An 18,638-nucleotide genomic window follows, 5' to 3' on the forward strand; every position below is an offset into this window, starting at 1 on the left:
GCAGGTATTAGAACGGAGAAACCGGCTGCAAAGACAGAGCCGAGGACTGAACTCTCAGCTCGGGGTTACCTTGAACTGGTCGCGGGCTGGGTGAGCTCGGAGCGTGGCTAGAGGCTGGGGATACGGGAGTGATTGGGTGCTGTCCTCTGGGGGCGCACTGAGGAGTGGGGCCCCAGGCTCTCGGCTCCTCCGGGCCGGAGACTGGGAGGCCGCCATTTTCATTCCCATCCTCCGGAACTCTACGGAAAGCGTTCAGGGAACAGAAGCTCCCAAAAGCAAACCCGAGCCGATTACTTAGTCCGGCCGCCGGTAAGGGCGGTGCAATCCCGCCTCGGGCAAAGACACTTGAGAGTCACTACAACAGGCCCCTCCCCCAGAAGATCAACAAAATATCCAGCCAGGACGAAGGTCATCTATCAAGGAGAAAGCAGATTCAATTCCTAAGACAGCAGAGCAATTCCAGAGGAGGAGAAAGCAAAGCACGGAACTCATGGCTTTCTCCCCATGATTCTTTAGTCTTGCGGCTACTTCAATTTTTTTTTTCTTTTTTCAATTTTTTATTTTTTTTCTTTTTTCAATTTTTTTTTCTTTTTTCTTTTTTCTTCTTCTGCTAAATTTTTTTAAAAACTTTTACCCTTTTCTTTTTTAACGTTTTTTGACTAGTTCATCTAAATATATATATTTTTTCTTTCTTTTTTATATTTTTTATTTGTTTTATTTTTTAAATTTTTTTTTCTTTTTTTTTCAGAACCTGTTTTTTATCCCCTTCCCCCCCCCAATTTGGGGTCTCTTCTGATTTGGTTACAGCGCATTTTTCCGGGGTCTTTGCCACCCTATTTGTAGTTTATTTGCTCCTTCATATCCTCTTATCTGGACAAAATGACAAGGCGGAAAAAATCACCACAAACAAAAGAACAAGAGACAGTACCGAAGGCTAGGGACCTAATCAACACAGACATTGGTACTATGTCAGATCAAGAGTTCAGAATGACGATTCTGAACATTCTAGCCGGGCTCGAAAAAGGCATGGAAGATATTAGAGAAACCCTCTCTGGAGATATTAAAGCCCTTTCTGGAGAAATTAAAGAACTGAAGTCTAACCAAGTTGAAATCAAAAAAGCTATTAATGAGGTGCAATCAAAAATGGAGGCTCTCACTGCTAGGATCAATGAGGCAGAAGAAAGAATTAGTGATATAGAAGACCAAATGACAGAGAATAAGGAAGCCGAGCAAAAGAGGGACAAACAGCTACTGGACCATGAGGGGAGAATTCGAGAGATAAGTGACACCATAAGACGAAACAACATTAAAATAATTGGGATTCCAGAAGAAGAAGAAACAGAGAGGGGAGCAGAGGGTCTATTGGAGAGAATCATTGGAGAGAATTTCCCTAATATGGCAAAGGGAACAAGCATTAAAATCCAGGAGATGCAGAGAACCCCCCTCAAAGTCAACAAGAATAGGTCCACACCCCGTCACCTAATAGTAAAATTTACAAGTCTTAGTGACAAAGAGAAAATCCTGAAAGCAGCCCGAGAAAAGAAATCAGTAACATACAATGGTAAAAATATTAGATTGGCGGCAGACTTATCCACAGAGACCTGGCAGGCCAGAAAGAGCTGGCATGATATATTCAGAGCACTCAACGAGAAAAACATGCAGCCAAGAATACTCTATCCAGCTAGGCTATCATTGAAAATAGAAGGAGAGATCAAAAGCTTCCAGGACAAACAAAAACTGAAAGAATTTGCAAACACCAAACCAGACCTCCAGGAAATATTGAAAGGGGTCCTCTAAGCAAAGAGAGAGCCTAAAAGTAGTAGATCAGAAAGGTACAGAGACAATATACAGTAACAGTCACCTTACAGGCTACTAATGGCACTAAATTCATATCTCTCAATAGTTACCCTGAATGTTAATGGGCTAAATGCCCCAATCAAAAGACACAGGGTATCAGAATGGATAAAAAAACAAAACCCATCAGTATGTTGCCTACAAGAAACTCATTTTAGACGCGAAGACACCTCCAGATTTAAAGTGAGGGGGTGGAAAACAATTTACCATGCTAATGGGCATCAGAAGAAAGCTGGGGTGGCAATCCTTATATCAGATCAATTAGATTTTAAGCCAAAGACTATAATAAGAGATGAGGAAGGACACTATATCCTACTCAAAGGGTCTGTCCAACAAGAAGATCTAACAATTTTAAATATCTATGCCCCTAACGTGGGAGCAGCCAACTATATCAACCAATTAATAACAAAATCAAAGAAACACATCAATAATAATACAATAATAGTAGGGGACTTTAACACTCCCCTCACTGAAATGGACAGATCATCCAAGCAAAAGATCAACAAGGAAATAAAGGCCTTAAATGACACACTGGACCAGATGGACATCACAGATCTATTCAGAACATTTCATCCCAAAGCAACAGAATACACATTCTTCTCTAGTGCACATGGAACCTTCTCCAGAATAGATCACATCCTGGGTCACAAATCAGGTCTCAACCGGTATCAAAAGATTAGGATTATTCCCTGCATATTTTCAGACCACAATGCTCTGAAGCTAGAACTCAATCACAAGACGAAAGCTGGAAAGAACCCAAATACATGGAGACTAAACAGCATCCTTCTAAAGAATGAATGGGCTAACCAGGAAATTAAAGAATTGAAAAAATTCATGGAAACAAATGATAATGAAAACACAACAGTTCAAAATCTGTGGGACACAGCAAAGGCAGTCCTGAGAGGAAAATATATAGCGGTACAAGCCTTTCTCAAGAAACAAGAAAGGTCTCAAGTACACAACCTAACCCTACGCGTAAAGGAGCTGGAGAAAGAACAAGAAAGAAACCCTAAACCCAGCAGGAGAAGAGAAATCATAAAGATCAGAGCAGAAATCAATGAAATAGAAACCAAAAAAACAATAGAAAAAATCAATGAAACTAGGAGCTGGTTCTTTGAAAGAATCAATAGGATTGATAAACCCCTGGCCAGACTCATCAAAAAGAAAAGAGAAAGGAACCAAATCAATAAAATCATGAATGAAAAAGGAGAGATCACAACTAACACCAAAGAAATACAGACAATTATAAGAACATACTATGAGCAACTCTACGCCAACAAATTGGCCAATCTGGAAGAAATGGATGCATTCCTAGAGACATATAAACTACCACAACTGAACCAGGAAGAAATAGAAAACCTGAACAGGCCCATAACCAGTAAGGAGATTGAAACAGTCATCAAAAATCTCCAAACAAACAAAAGCCCAGGGCCAGACGGCTTCCCAGGGGAATTCTACCAAACATTTAAAGAAGAACTCATTCCTATTCTCCTGAAACTGTTCCAAAAAATAGAAATGGAAGGAAAACTTCCAAACTCATTCTATGAGGCCAGCATCACCTTGATCCCAAAACCAGACAAGGATCCCACCAAAAAAGAGAACTACAGACCAATATCCTTGATGAACACAGACGCAAAAATTCTCGCCAAAATACTAGCCAATAGGATTCAACAGTACATTAAAAGGATTATTCACCACGATCAAGTGGGATTTATTCCAGGGCTGCAGGGTTGGTTCAACATCCGCAAATCAATCAATGTGATAGAACACATTAATAAAAGAAAGAACAAGAACCATATGATACTCTCAATAGATGCTGAAAAAGCATTTGACAAAGTACAGCATCCCTTCCTGATCAAAACTCTTCAAAGTGTAGGGATAGAGGGCACATACCTCAATATTATCAAAGCCATCTATGAAAAACCCACCGCAAATATCATTCTCAATGGAGAAAAACTGAAAGCTTTTCCATTAAGGTCAGGAACACGGCAGGGATGTCCATTATCACCACTGCTATTCAACATAGTATTAGAAGTCCTAGCCTCAGCAATCAGACAACAAAAAGAAATTAAAGGCATCCAAATTGGTAAAGAAGAAGTCAAACTATCACTCTTCGCAGATGATATGATACTATATGTGGAAAACCCAAAAGACTCCACTCCAAAACTGCTAGAACTTGTACAGGAATTCAGTAAAGTGTCAGGATATAAAATCAATGCACAGAAATCAGTTGCATTTCTGTACACCAACAACAAGACTGAAGAAAGAGAAATTAAGGAGTCAATCCCATTCACAATTGTACCCAAAACTATAAGATACCTAGGAATAAACCTAACCAAAGAGACTAAGAATCTATACACAGAAAATTATAAAGTACTCATGAAAGAAATTGAGGAAGACACAAAAAAATGGAAAAATGTTCCATGCTCCTGGATTGGAAGAATAAATATTGTGAAAATGTCTATGCTACCTAAAGCAATCTACACATTTAATGCAATCCCTATCAAAATACCATCCATTTTTTTCAAAGAAATGGAACAAATAATCCTAAAATTTATATGGAACCAGAAAAGACCTCGAATAGCCAAAGGAATATTGAAGAACAAAGCCAAAGTTGGTGGCATCACAATTCCGGACTTCAAGCTCTATTACAAAGCTGTCATCATCAAGACAGCATGGTACTGGCACAAAAACAGACACATAGACCAGTGGAACAGAATAGAGAGCCCAGAAATCGACCCTCAACTCTATGGTCAACTAATCTTCGACAAAGCAGGAAAGAATGTCCAATGGAAAAAAGACAGCCTCTTCAATAAATGGTGCTGGGAAAATTGGACAGCCACATGCAGAAAAATGAAATTGGACCACTTCCTTACACCACACACGAAAATAGACTCCAAATGGATGAAGGACCTCACTGTGAGAAAGGAATCCATCAAAATCCTTGAGGAGAACGCAGGCAGCAACCTCTTCGACCTCAGCCGCAGCAACATCTTCCTAGGAACAACGGCAAAGGCAAGGGAAGCAAGGGCGAAAATGAACTATTGGGATTTCATCAAGATCAAAAGCTTTTGCACAGCAAAGGAAACAGTTAACAAAACCAAAAGACAGCTGACAGAATGGGAGAAGATATTTGCAAACGACATATCAGATAAAGGGCTAGTATCCAAACTCTATAAGGAACTTAGCAAACTCAACACCCAAAGAACAAACAATCCAATCAAGAAATGGGCAGAGGACATGAACAGACATTTCTGCAAAGAAGACATCCAGATGGCCAACAGACACATGAAAAAGTGCTCCACGTCACTCGGCATCAGGGAAATACAAATCAAAACCACAATGAGATATCACCTCACACCAGTCAGAATGGCTAAAATTAACAAGTCAGGAAATGACAGATGCTGGAGAGGATGTGGAGAAAGGGGAACCCTCCTCCACTGTTGGTGGGAATGCAAGCTGGTCCAACCACTCTGGAAAACAGCATGGAAGTTCCTCAAAATGTTGAAAATAGAACTACCCTATGACCCAGCAATTGCACTACTGGGTATTTACCCTAAAGATACAAACATAGTGATCTGAAGGGGCACGTGTACCCGAATGTTTATAGCAGCAATGTCTACAATAGCCAGACTATGGAAAGAACCTAGATGTCCATCAACAGATGAATGGATCAAGAAGATGTGGTATATATACACAATGGAATACTATGCAGCCATCAAAAGAAATGAAATCTTGCCATTTGCGACGACGTGGATGGAACTAGAGCGTATCATGCTTAGTGAAATAAGTCAATCGGAGAAAGACAACTATCATATGATCTCCCTGATATGAGGACATGGAGAAGCAACATGGGGGGGTAGGGGGATAGGAGAAGAATAAATGAAACAAGATGGGATTGGGAGGGAGACAAACCATAAATGACTCTTAATCTCACAAAACAAACTGGGGGTTGCTGGCGGGAGGTGGGATTGGGAGAGGGGGAGCGGGCTATGGACATTGGGGAGGGGAGGCGAACCATAAGAGACTATGGACTCTGAAAAACAACCTGAGGGTTTTGAAGGGTCAGGGGTGGGAGGTTGGGGGAACAGGTGGTGGGTGATGGGGAGGGCACGTTTTGCATGGAGCACTGGGTGTTGTGCAAAAAGAATGAATACTGTTACGCTGAAAAAATTAATAAAAAGGGAAAAAAAAAGAATGAAATCTTGTCATTTACAACAACATGGATGGAACTACAATGTAATACACTAAGTGAAATAAGTTAATCAGAGAAAGACAAATAGCATATGATTTCACTCGTATGTGAAATTTAAGAAACAGAATTGATAAGCACAGGGAAGGAAAGGAAAAATTAAATAAGATTAAAAAGGGGAGAGAGAGGCAAATCACAAGAAACACTTAACTACAGGGAATAAATTGAAGGTGGGTTGAAGGAGGTGGGTAAGGGAATGGAGTAATTGGGTGATAGGCATTAAGGAAGGCATTTGATTTAATGAGCATGAGTGTTATTTGCAACTGATTAATCTAAATCCTAAGCCCTGAAACTAATAATACACTATATGTTAACTAACTTGAATTTAAATAAAGTCTAAAAAAATAAAAACACCAAAGAACAAATGAGATTTTATATATATAATGGAATATTACTCAGCCATCAAGAAGAATTCAATCTTGCCTTTTGCAACAATGTGACTGGAGCTAGAGAGTATTATGATAAGCAAAATAAGTCAGTCAAAGAAAGATAAATACCATATGATTTCACTCATATGTGGGATTTAAGAATTAAAACAAAGAGGAAAACGAGAGAGAGAAACAAACCAAGAAACACTCTCTTAACTATAGAGAACAAACTGATACTCACTAGAGGGGAGATGGGTTGGGAGGTGGGTTCAATTGGTGATGGGAATTAAGGAGTGAATTTGCTGTGATGAGCACTGGATATTGTATAGAAGTGTTGAATCCCTGTAGTACACATGAAGCTAATATACTGTGTGTTAGATAACTGGATTTTATTATTTTTTTAAAGATTTTATTTATTTGACAGAGAGAGATCACAAGTAGGCAGAGAGGCAAGCAGAGAGAGAGAGAGGAGGAAGCAGGCTCCCTGCTGAGCAGAGAGCCTGATGTGGGACTCTATCCCAGGACCCTGAGATCATGACCTGAGCCAAAGGCAGAGGCTTAACCCCCTGAGCCACCCAGGCGCCCCAATAACTGGATTTTAAATAAAAACTTTTTTATAAAAAAGAGAAAAAAATTGACATTCAGCATCTATTCACAATAAAAACTCTCAACAAAGTCAAGTGAGAGAAAAAAATTTTCTCAATAAAGACCATATATGAAAAACCCATAGCTAACATCATACTCAATGGTGAAAAACAGATTTTCTTCTAAGTTCGGAAACAAGACAAGGATATTCACTCTTGCTATCTTTATTCAACATAGTGCTAGAATCAAGCAGACAAGAAAAAGAAATAAGAGGCCTCCATGCTGGTAAAGAAGTTAAACTCTCACTCTTTTCAGATGACATGATATTCTAAAGACTTCACAAAAAACTACTGGAACTAATAAATGAATTCAGTAAACCACCAGGATACAAAATTAATACCCAGAAATCAGTAACTTTTCTATACATGAATAATCAAGTAGCAGAAACAGAAATTTAACAAAATGATGCCATTTATAATTGTACAAAAAATAAAATCCCTAGGAATAAACTTAACCAAAGGTGAAAGATTAGTACTCTGAAAATTGTAAAATACCAATGAAAGAAATTGAAAGTGAAATGCAAATAGAAAGATAGTCCATGCTAATGGATTGGAAGAATAAATATTGTTAAAAGTGCATATTACCCAAATTAATCTACATATTCAAAGCAATACTTTTCAAAATACCAATAGCAGTTTTCACATAGCTAGAGCAAATAATACTAAAATTTGTATGGAACCACAGAAGACCCTGAATAGCCAAAGCAATCCTGAGAAAGAACAAAGCTGGAAGTATCACATTATCAGATTTCAAGATATATCACAAAATTCTTGTAATCAAAATAGTATGGTACTCTAAAATACAACCCACAGTGAAGAGAAAAATCAATCAATAAAAACAGACCTAAAAGTGATGCAGATAATAGGTTTAGTAGAGAAGCTGACATTGAAACAGCTATTGGTATATGTATTCTACAAGTTCATTGCCAACCTGTAAGTTCATAAATGCATGCTTAGTTAATCCACTTGGGGTAGAATTTTATGTATGTGCAAAATAGAAGTCAGGATTCACTTTTTTCTCTTTTTTTTTTTCTTTCTTTCTTTCTTTTTTTTTACAATATGGATATCCAGGGAAACAAACATCAGTAATTGACAAATAATGTTTTTCCCTTGCAATATAGGTGTCACCTCTGTCACAATGTGTTCATATATCAATAAGTCTCCTTTTTATCTATTCTGTTTTTGTTAGTCTAGTTTTCTAAATCTCAACAGTTTTTGTTTTTTTTTTTTTGTTTTTTTTTTACATTTAGGACAATAAAGGAAAGTGCCACTTTCTTTTTTTAAAAGATTTTATTTATTTATTTGACAGAGAGAGACACAGTGAGAGAGGGAACACAACCAGCAAGAGTGGGAGAGAGAGAAGCAGTCTTCCCGCTGAACAGGGAGCCCAGTGTGGGGAGAGATTTTGAATCTATATGTTTTTACTCTCATTAGTTTCCACGAATTGTTTAAATTCTTCTTTAATTTCCTGGTTGACACATTCATTCTTTAGCAGGATGCTCTTTAACCACTAAGTGTTTGAGTTCCTTCCAAATTTCTTCTTGTGATTGAGTTCAAGTTTCAAAATGTTGTGGTCTGAAAATATGCAGGGAATAATATCAATCTTTGGTATCAGTCGAGGTCTGACTTGTGACCCAGCATGTGATCTATTCTGGAGAACATTCCATGTGCACGCAAGAAGAATGAGTATTCTGTTGTTTTAGGATGGAATGTTCTGTGTATATCTGTGAAGTCTATCTGCTCCAGTGTGTCATTCAAAGCCTTTGTTTCTTTGTTGATTTTCAGCTTAGATGATCTGTCCATTGGTGTGAGTAGAATATTGAAGTCCCCTTCTACTAATATATTACTATCAATGTGGTTTTTTTTTTTTTACTTTGGTTATTAATTGGTTGATATAATTGGCATTACATCATGTTGAGGGCATACATATTTATGATTGTTAGATCTTCTTGTTGGATAGACCCTTTAATATGATATAGTGTACCTCTACATCTCTTACTACAGTCTTTGGTTTAAAATCTAAATTGTCGGATATGAGGATTGCTAATCCAGCTTTCTTTTGAGATCCATTAGCATGATAATTTTTTCTCTAACCCCTCATTTTCAGTCTGGAGGTGTCTTTAGGTCTAAAATGGGTCCTTGTAGACAGCAGATAGATGGGTCTTTCTATTTTATCCAATCTGATATCATGTGTCTTTTGATTGAAGTGAAGCATTCAGCTCATTTGCCAGAGAAACTATTGAAAGATATGAATTTAGTGCCACTGTATGACCTGTAAAGTCCCTGTTTCTGTAGATTGTCACTGCTTCTTTCTTGTCTATGTTACCCTTGACGTTCTCTCTTTGTTTACAGTATACACCTTAATATTTTTTGCAGAGATATGTTGGTGGTCCCATATTCTTTCAGTTTCTGTCTATCCTGGAAGCTCTTTATCTCTTTATCTCTCCTTCTATTTTGAATGACAGCCTAGCTGGATAAAGAATGCTTGGCTGCATTCTCTTCTCATTTAGTACTATGAATATATCATGCCAATCCTTCCTGGCCATCCAGGTTTCTGTAGGCAGGTCTGATGTTATTCTGATGCTCCTCCCTCTTTATGTAAGGAACCTCCTGTCCCAAGCTGCTGTCAAGATGGTCTCTTTCACTCTAACATTTGCAAACCTCACTATTATATGTCAGGGTGTTGATCTATTTTTGTTGATTTTGGGAAGGGTTCCTCTTTGCCTTTTGGATATGAATGCTTGTTTCCTTCCCCAGATAAGGGAAGTTTTCAGCTATCATTTGCTGAAATATACCTTCTGGTCCCCTCTCTCCCTGTTTTCCCCCTCAGGCACACCAATAATATGGACATTTTTTTTTTTCTTTTCAGGACTTCATTAAATTCTTAAAGCCTTTCTTCATTGTCTCAAATTTGTAATTCTCTCTTTTCCTCAACTTCCTTCCTTTCCATAAGCTTGTCTTCTAGATCATGTATTCTCTCTTCCACCTCATTCACCATTGCTATTAGAATATCCAATTTCCACTGTATCTCAGTTAGAACATTTTGAAGTTCAGCATAATTGGATGTCATTTCTGCTTTTAGAGATTCTCTATTGTCATTTAAGTTTTTCATTCCAAACTATGAAGTTTATAACTCTTGTAAATTCTGTCTCTGACATCTTATTTATATCCATATGGATTAACTCTGTGGCAGAGAATATTGGCTCTGCTTCCTTCTTTTTTTGTGTGACTTCTTACTTCTAGTTATTTTGCCCAGAGAAAGATAGGTGAGCGAGTGAGCAGATCCCAAAATATCAAACATGTTCCAAGCAAAATATAAAATAGACCAAAAAAAGAGCTGATGGAAAGCACAACAAAAATGTGAACAAAACCAAAAGAAAAGCAAAAGGAAAGGAGGAGTGGAGAGAACAATCTTGCAGGGTAGAAAAAGCAGGGTAATCCATTTCTTCCTGATTGAAGACTCTACATCCAAAAATGGCAACCAAAACCAAAGCAAGGGACACCTGGGTGGCTCAGTGGGTTAAAGCCTCTGCCTTTGGCTCAGGTCATGATCTTAGGGTCCTGGGATCGAGCTCCACATTGGGCTCTCTGCTTAGCAGGGGGCCTGCTTCCTCTTCTCTCTCTGTCTGCCTCTGCCTACTTGTGATCTCTCTCCCTCTGTCAAATAAATAAATAAAATGTTTAAAAAAAAACAAAGCAAAACATATATATATATATTTGGGGTTAGTCTTGGGAGGCATAAAGTTTCTACCCTTCGGAGTGCTCTGTGCAGCTCCAAACAGCAGTTTCCTCTTGAATGATGGGCAGAGTCTGGGGGTGTCAGTGAGGGGAATTCAATCTTGTGGGCCAGAGGGCTAAGACTTTAAGATGGAAGCCTGTACAAACAAACTAAGGCTAAGCTATGGGCCGAGGGGCATGGCAATTCTGATCTGCTGGTACAAATATGGGCTCGAGGGAGCCTGAGTTGAGAACGGGGGTCAGGAGGTAGGTCAGACAAAGAGGTTGTTACAAAGGAGCAACCAAAGAGGGGTATGCAGCATTCTCCCGGTCTGAGGGTTACACACAGCTCCAAATGGGAGGGTTTCTTCCTGGGTGGCAAGCTCAATCCTGGCATGTGTTTCAGAGGTCCCCAGTCCAGAGGGGTTAGGGGACAGGCCTCTGTGGACAGAAGGCTGATATCCTAAATCAGGGTTAGGGTTCAGGCCAAGGTTCATGGCAGTGGGGATCTGCCTGCCCTGAGATCAGCAAGACAGAAGACTGAGTAGAGGGAGGGATTGGTCACGCATGTGCCTGGCTTGTAGACTGCTTTCTTGCAGGGCTCAGACTGCGACCACGAGGGACCTTAGGCCAGTTGCAGGAGGCTCCGCTGAAAGTCCGCACTGCTGAAAGGGAGTTGGCGGGTGGTTTCCAGCCAATTCTCATGAGCTCTCTGCCAAAATTGAGATCCACTTGGGCAGAGCACTCGAGAGAATTGGTGGGTGATGTGCAGCGATTCGGGCCACACTCACGCCCCCAGGGAAGAGCTCTGTCTGACAAGGTGCATATTGTAACAATCCAGGAACCTCTTTGAGGGACATGCGGTTCCTGTAAGGGCCCCAGCAGAAGGAAGTTTTCTGAGGGAAGAGATGAGGGAGGAACCCTAGAGGAGCATGACTGTCCATTTTGATGGCCTGGTGGGGAGGAAGATGGAGGTGGCCTGGGGGGGGGGGGGCACAGTTCTTTCTCCCACTCTGAGGTTTCAGCGCAGCTCCAAAAGGCACAGGTTCCTCCTGGGTGGCAAACAGAGTCCTGGTGAGTGAGTCAGGACTCCCCAGTCTGGAGGGCTTGGGGATCAGCCCTCTAAGGAAGGAAGCCTGATAATGCAACCTAGGCTTAGGGCAGGGCCTAGGGGCATGGCAGGCTTGATCTGCCTGCATTGAGAACTGCACACCAGAAGGCTGAGAAGAGAGAGGGTTTGGCCACGTGTGTGCCAGGCTTTGAGATCCCTTTCTTGTAGGGTTTGGAATGTGACCAAGCGGGACCTCGAGTCAGGCCCAGGGGGCTCTGCTGAAAGTCCGTGCAGCTGGATACGAGTTGGTTGGGGGTTTCTGGCCAAGTCTCATGAGCTTTGTGCCCAAATCAATCTCCATTTGGGCAGAAAGCTCATGAGAATTGGCCGGCCATGCGCCAAGATTCGGGCCACACTGGCGCCCCCTGGAGAGAGCCCTTTCTGGCTAGGTGTGTGGGGACAACCATCCGGATACTGGGGTCGGGGACACGTGGCGTTGTGAGGGCCCCAGCTGAGGGGAGCTTTCTGAGGGCAGAGACGTGGGAGGGCCTCTGGCTGACCATCACTTTCCGTGTGGGTGGCACGCTGGGGCCACGAAGGTGGGGGTGGACTCTGAGGGCGGCATGCAGCTTTCTCCTGGTCTCAGGGCTCTGTGCAGCTCCAAGTGGCATAGTTTCCATGTGGTTGGCAGGAAGACATCTGGGCTTGGGCTTTGGGGACCACACTGGGCAGAGCTCGGGCATCAGGCACCCGGGGACAGAAGCCTGAGAACTCCCCCTGGGTTTTGGGTTCGGGCCTAGGGCCATGGCAGCACCAATCTGCCAGTGCTGAGGCATGCTCCCTGGGGGGCTGAGTTGAGGGCGGGGGTCGCGCTGTGCCTCAGACACCTTGGTGGTTGCCAAGAGGCCCCTGAACCTGAGGGCGTGGCCTCAGGGAATATGCAGATTTCTCCCGCTCCAAGGGTTCTGCGCAGGCCCAAAAGGCACCATTTCTTCCTGGGTGGCAAGCGGAGTCCTGGGGTGTAGCCCAGAGGTCCCAAGTCCTAAGGGCTTGAGTGCCTGGCTTCTGGGGATGGAAGCCTGTATCCCAGCCTAGGGTTAGTGTTAGGGCCTAGGAACATGGCAGGCTGAATCTGCTAGCACTGAGGCAGTCTTCTTGGATCTGGTGTTGAAGTTGGGGGTAGGCGGCCCTCGGAACCCCGGGTTCGTCGCCAGTGGTGCCACCCAATGTGGGGACGACCTTGGGGAAGCATGAAGGTTTCTCCGCTCCGAGGGTTCTGGGCAGCTCCAAAGGATACCACTTCCTCCTGGGTGGCAAGCAGAGTCCTGGGGTGTAGTTGAGAGGTCCCCAGTCCTGAGATCTTGGGGACCAGGCTTCTGGGGTAGAAGCCTATATTCCATCCTAGGGTTAGGGTTAGGGCCTAAGAGCATGGCAGGCCCATTCTGCCAATGCTGTGACAGTCTCCCTGGGGGCCAAAGTTGAGGGCAGGGGTCAGGCAGCCCATCGGACACTGGGTTCATTGCCAGGAGTGCCTCCCAATGTGGGGTCGACCTTGAGGGGGCATTTAGTTTTCTCCCTCTCTGAGGGTTATGCACAGCACCAAAGGCACTGATGAGGGAGCAGAAGGCTGGCTGAGGACAAAGCAAAAGGCTGACACCTCACAATCGCCCCCTCATGCCAAGCAAAAGCCTGACAACTCACAATTTCTCCCTCACCCCCACCACTCTTGGATGGGACAAATGTGACATTCTTTAGGAATCTCCCAACTATCTTGATGTTAATGGCTTGTTAAAAGGGAAAGTCAACCTTGATCAAGCCACATGACCTCCAGTATCCCAGCACCTTGTAGGCCCTCTTTAGCATAGGAAAACTCCATTGAAACCTCCCTTTCCCTCACCTTCCCCCAACGGCATGGTACATAACCTGCCATCCCTCACAACCCGTGGCAGCAGCTCTTCCTGCCCATGGGTCCTGTCTCTGTGCTTTAATAAAACACCGTTTTGCACCAAAGGTGTCTCAAGAATTCTTTCTTGGTCATCGGCTCCAGACCTCACCCCATCAAACCTCACCTATATTCCAGAACCTCATCATTTATCGTCCAAACGTGGAGCTGTGAGTCTTTACATTTGGACTCTGAGCTTCGGTGCAAAATTGGTGAGTACTTTCTCTCTTCTTCCTTTACTCTCATTTCAGGGCTTTTCACGGAGTATGGTCTTATTGGAATACTTGCATGTCGATTGCTCAGGCTGTAATCCTCTAGCCTGTGGCTACTCTGTGGGGAGGAGAGCATCTGCCTTTTGGCTGGAAGTTAGTACCTTGACCAGAATGGTAACAAGACCCAGAAACTTGATGCCCTCTTTTTATTCCTGTTTTTATATAATGTTTTCTCTCTTGGGCATGGACAGCCACCTAAGTCACCAGGACAGCTGCCAATCTTAAGACTCCCGTGTGAAGTTTCTTCCTGATTGATCTAATGTGATCCCCTCCACATCACTGATTTAGCCACTGCTGGTCATGGGACCTCCACTGGGAGCCGGCCGAAATCAGTACCTGATTGAATTAAAACACAACTGGGGACAATTTCCTAGGGAAGTTGGCTGTAAGGACCACATGTGTTGGAATGTTGCATAGACAATGATGAATTTCAGTCTTTACTGTTTCTTGTCAGTGTCTTCTACAAACTAATTAAAGCTACGAAATTGGGTAATTTCCTGTTGCCAAGCTTTTCTAGTATTCCCATGAGTTAAAATGGCAAAACAGTATGCAGTCTTCAGGACAGACGATAACATGGCATGGCACAATATTGGTCCATTCACCAGGCACCCATCAGCAGCCTAGGATGCGATGGGGAAGGGTAGGGGTGCCGGCACCCCTCCAGGGTCTTTTATGGCAGGAATGCCTTTCCAGGTCAGGCAGGATCATGATCAATAGCGATGTCTTGAGGGATGCCTCTGGTCGCTTTTGACACATGGGAACCTCTGACACATCCTGTGTGGGACGCCACCCAGGCATCAGGGGGGATTTGGTAATAGATCTTCTTTACTTTTCTGGAGCATGGCCTAAGTAGACTTCTTCAGTTCCCAATGACTCTACCTTGGGGTGCCTTTTAACCCACTGGAAATAATTTGGATTGCAAAACTTAGGAAAGGACTGAGCTCCTGTAATGTTGCATGGCCTCAGTGGGATTGGTCAGTTAGATCTCCTCTGTAGGAAACAGGGCAAATGCACCTAGGATACCTTCATCACTCATACCTAGGCCTTCATTGCTCTACACCAGGACCCCTATCTAAGGGCCTTTTGCAGAATGTGTTTGCCCGAATGAGTCAACTAGTAAACTCCCTCCTGACATATTGGATGATAATTGGTAAATAAGCCTTCCAGTAAACCCAGGTTGCTGGGCCACCCTTAGCAAAGGGGACTCTGACTTTCTCTCTCTCTGTTCTTCCTAATAGAGGTGGGGGTTTCTTCCTCATGCATTTCCAGTGTTAATGGCTATAACTGGAGCCAACTGGGGTTAGTCTAACTCAAGAAGGAGATTTTAAGGAATATTTCCAAGCAGCTGCCAAAACTCCCTTTGTTTCAGGGAAATTCCCTGTCTTCTCTGGCCCAACGTGGACTGCTTAGCCCCTCCCCCCTTGTTGGTGGAAAAACATGGTGTCTGCTCCTCTGTTGGCGCTGATGAGCTCTAAAACCAGGAATCCTTTCTCTGTCTTCTGGCAGCACTTTGTTCTTCTGTCTCCCCCTTCTGTTTCTGCACCAACTTAGGTGCAGCCTGCATAACTGGCCTCTAGACCATCCTCGGTGCTTCCTGCACCTCGGCTCCTTCTCTCTTCACTGTCAAGGAGCAAGAAGAACACCCCCAGACCTAAAACCCCACACTCAAGATCTTCCCACCCCTGTCTCAGGTAAACATTCAAAGTGAATTGGGCCCAGGTAGAACGTAAATCAGTATTTGAACTGATTTGAAATGTTGGTTTAATTAAGATAGATATGTCTTTTAAGTTATCAGCAGTAAACGTGAAACTTCAATAAAAGTTTACTGAAGGTCAAATAAGTTCATGTTATTTGTTAACATCTCTTAGCAAAGAGATGACTAAACTGATGGTTAATTGTCTGTTTCAAAGTTTTAATGGGTAATTGCTGAGATAGCTTTCAAAGTCTTTGGTAACCTGAAAATTTAATGTTTTGCTTGGATATCAAATAAAATTAAATGTGTTGGACATCTAGGTCTTTTCCAAATAGGATAAAGTGTTAAAGCATTGAGTACTGGATGTAGGTTTGTGCTTTTGACTTCTTACTGCAAAGAAACTAAGAATATTTAAATCTGTTGGTAAACATGTTTTGTGCTTAACTGATTCATAATTGTGCCATCTTAAGAATTCTGTTGTAACAGTTCGCAATTGGTTTATATTTAGTCTTCACTAGAGATTAAGGTGTTTCTAGGAGTACAAAATTCTGTTAAGTGTAACTAAGACTGATGGAAATAAGGGAAACAACTCTGTGTGTGGAAAAGTAGATACAGAAGAAAGATAAGGAATGGAAATGCATTTTGTTAAAGATAAAAGGTAATTTTGTCCTAAATGAGATGGTTGTTTGGAAGGAAATGGCTTGGGACAAAGCCTAAATGCAAAGGAAAGTTGTAAAATGTTTGTGAAGAGAAATCTTTGGAATGGAATTTTAGGTATGGTCAGGACAGACTAGGATTGAAGTGAATTTTTAAAAGACACTGGTATAGAAAGTCTGATTTCTCTCTGTTCAAAAAGGACAAAGTTTCCATAGGTTAATTGATCTGCTGTGAAGAAGGAAACATAAACTGTTGTTTCCTCTTTGCCTGTCCAGAAAAACCATCTTCCACATTTCGCCTCTATCAGGTGTTTAACATCCTTAATTATATTTAGACATGTGCTTTAAAACTTTCTAAGATTTTTGCAATTGCTGATAAGATTTAAGTTGTAAATGAAATCTCTTTAACTCATCCTTTTCCTTGGTATGCTAAGTTACTCAGGAAGTACTGCTAAACAGATGATAAACCTTGGGTTACATTTGGGTAAAGTTTATAACTATTCTAGACATTCTATGCATTTCCTAAAGTTTCAAAGGTTTGATAGATCATAACTTGATATTGTAATTATTGAAATGTTATGTGTCACGGAAATAACCTGATTTCTTTGCCAGCTAAATTGTAAACTCTCATCTCATCAGCTCTAACCATATCCATTCTGAGTTTTTCTCATTCATAATTATTTTAATTCTATTATAAAATGAGTTATATCTTAAAGCAGATTCATATAAAGGACTTTCAGGACAAATACAGATATTTGATATACTTGAAAATTCTAAAACTGAAATGGGTAAGAATTTCCAGAACTAACTAAAGCTGTATTCAAACTGAAGCAGAATTAGTAACATGGGACTAAACAAACTAAAAGATTATATTGTATCTGTTATTTTAAACATTGCTGGTTCTCTAATGTTTCCTTTTCCAGACTAAGAAAATTTTTTTCTTAAGATATCTGTGACTTAAAGAAATGTAAAAATATTTATTTGTAAACAAATCAAAGCATTCAACTTTTCTCTCTATCTGAACCCTCTAAAACTCAAAAGGTCTCAGTAAGTATTCTTTCCTCCAAGGCAATCAGTCATTTGCATAAGTTCAATAAGAATCTGTTCTCCTTGTAACAGGACACCATTGGAAACATGGGTTATTTTACCAAGGCTTTGACTGGAATGTCATATTTGAGAAAGACATGCATAGACTCAGATATGACCAGAGAGCTTTAAGGAACTAAGGTTGACTTTATGAAACCTGGAGCCATAAAGCCCCTTGGAGCTGTTGGCCTGATACCTTGCTTACAGAGTTCCCAGCTTCCTCACCAGGTGAGTAAAGAATGTCACTTCCTGGCAAGTGCAGGAACCTCAGGAAACTTTGGGGACCTCAGGAAAAGGAATTCACCCAAATTGACAGGTATTTCAGGCATGTCTGATGGCAAGTAGGTGGCTTGGCTTCTGGCCTAGAGAGGCTACTAAAAGTTCAACCTAAAGATTCCTTATAAGAAGTTCCAGCAAAGCAGATTCTAAATGATCTATATGATCACTCACTGTTCTTGCTGATCTTATGTAAATAATTAGGCCAAATCTGTTTAAGCTGGACTTGTTTTTCAAATAAATTAGTCCTGATTTGACTATCTCTGGAAATGAGGGTTATTTTAGAGAGAAAAATTATGTTTCAGTAACACACCTTTGTGGATGTTAAGTTCTAGATTTTGTTGTCTTTAAATGTTTGATTACCTAAACTAGACAACTTGAGGTAAAATTCAGAGAAGTTGCACAATAGCTCATTTAGACGATCTTGCCTAATATTCTGTAGGGATAATAACAGAAACCATTGGGCACATAACTTAAATATTTAAACAACTGGAAAATTGGATTGATTCCCCAACATTGTATAACTTAACTATCACCTTATGTGTGGCTGGAATAATGGAATTGCTTAAAGCCAGCATACTGCACTCCATAGGATTAACTATGGACTTGTGGAAATAATGGATGACCCCACTTTCTTTATGATTGGATTGAATGATGCATGTGGGACTCCCCTTATCTCTTGACAAGTTTTCTCCCACTTGCCAGTGATCCTCTGTAATCAGTATATTGTTAAGGCTGGCCCACTCAAAGGGCTTCTTAATGGTTTCATCCCTTTATCCTAGAAGCCACCTCTGTTGAGGTACAATGGCAAACAAATGCTTGAGCTA

At 41.5% G+C, this 18,638-nt stretch overlaps 1 pseudogene; it reads right to left on the bottom strand.

Annotated features, from left to right (window-relative positions):
• Nucleotides 1–11,695, bottom strand: part of LOC123934684 — a 114,882-nt pseudogene extending 103,187 nt beyond the window's left edge.
• Nucleotides 11,696–18,638: the final 6,943 nt, after the last annotated feature.

This window comes from Meles meles, chromosome X, assembly GCF_922984935.1.
Source record: "Meles meles chromosome X, mMelMel3.1 paternal haplotype, whole genome shotgun sequence".
In the NCBI taxonomy this organism is placed as follows: domain Eukaryota; kingdom Metazoa; phylum Chordata; class Mammalia; order Carnivora; family Mustelidae; genus Meles; species Meles meles.